The following is a 1732-nucleotide window of genomic DNA, read 5'->3' on the forward strand; positions in this document are numbered from 1 at the left end:
TGAAGCCTCCTTCCGAGGACCTTAAAGATTGAAGCCTCCTTCCGAGGTCTTTAAAGATTGAAGCCTCCTTCCGAGGACTTTAAAGATTGAAGGGCCCCACTTACCGGCCACTTACCGATCGATCACCCTGACTGCTACTGGTTCTGGAACTCCGGGAATTCTAAGAAATCCCCGTGCAGGCCACCAAATGTGCGGCGCCTACCACCCCGACCAGCAGGGAAGAAAGACTCGCACACCAGTTCCTTCCAGCAGCAGTTTACTCAGGAGTTGCTAGTTACATGAAGCTTGAAGGTGTGCCCCCCGAGCCAGCCCAGGAGCGAAGCTTTATACCCTGCGTAGGACTGCCCATGAGCCCATACCACATCTCGCACTGTGATTGGTCAAGAACCCATGACACAAGATCAGGCCACCAGGAAGTACCGCCCCAGGACCAAACAAGGCTTGTTTACTCCAAGTCTGCAAGGGCAAGCAGGCACCATCTTTAAGGCGTGGCAGCAGCGCTCCACAGATGCAGAAGTTTGGTATCATCTGTAGCCTTCCTACTGTAACATCTCATTGTCTAGGCCTCTAAGTATGGAGGGCTAGGAGACAGATGGGGATCAATGTGACTGAGGTGTGGCTTGCTTGCTAGCATTGAAACCAAGCAGCCTGCACCTCAAGCATATGCTTTGTACACTGAGTGACATGCTAAGAAATGTGCAGCATCTCACTTAAGCATCTCGCTGCTCTGAGAAATATGTTACTATAACACTCTTGCTTAAAAACCTGTTTTCACGTTACAGTATAACGTATCCTCATCCGTGTGTCCTTTCTCCCTTTTCTGTTCCAGTTTTTCTTAATTGTATTTTCATCTGCCTGGGTGTTTTGCCTACATGTATGTCTGTGAACCATTTGTGTGCTTGGTGCTCTTGGAGGTCTGAAGAGGTCATAGGATACTCTGGAGCTAGAGTCACAGATGGTTGAGAGCTATTATGTTGATGGTGGGAATTGAACCCAGGACTTCTGGAAGAACAGTCGGTGCTCTTAACCACTAAGCCAGTTTTCCGGGCCCCATATTTCCGAAGGATTAGCTTTTTAGAAGTGGAATTATTAAGTCAAAGGAAATAAAGATTTTAGATTCATCCATACCTTTTTTTTTAAACTCTTATTTGGAGAACTTGTCTGCTTCATTTCTTTGTATTTAAGGTTTGTTTTGTTCTGTTTTGTTTTTGGTTAAGCTAGGTGATACATACCTTAAATTCCAGCACTTGGAAGATAGAAATAGGTGGATCTCTGTGAGTTCAAGGCCAGTGATAAGCTATTTCTCCACTGGCAAAATAAACCAATTCAAGCCCTGTTAGGGTATATAAATGAAAAATTTCCATGGGGAGAGGGAGGGGGAGGGGAAAGAGAAAGAGAGGACCAAAATGTTTGGAGTATAATGGAAGGGCAGCCCAGCCCAAGACTGAAAGTTCAGGGTTAGAGGTGGGGTATGCCAGGGACTGAGGGATGCTGGGAGAACCTAGAGGCCAGGTCTGCTTTGGTGTGTAAAATATGCACCTAGCGCCTTGTCCTGGGTCTGAAATCCAAGAGCCAGCCTGGTCTACATAGTAAGTTTCACACCAGGGGTACCAAGAGAGACCCTGTCTCAAAATAAATAGATAAGGGCTGGGGAGAAGGCTTGGGGTGGGTTCAGAGAGCTTGCCACTCTGCAGAGCAGCAGAGTTCAGTTTCTATTACTTCCAAGGATACC

This window comes from Grammomys surdaster, unplaced genomic scaffold (assembly GCF_004785775.1).
Source record: "Grammomys surdaster isolate TR1022 unplaced genomic scaffold, NIH_TR_1.0 126278, whole genome shotgun sequence".
Taxonomy (NCBI): Eukaryota; Metazoa; Chordata; class Mammalia; order Rodentia; family Muridae; genus Grammomys; species Grammomys surdaster.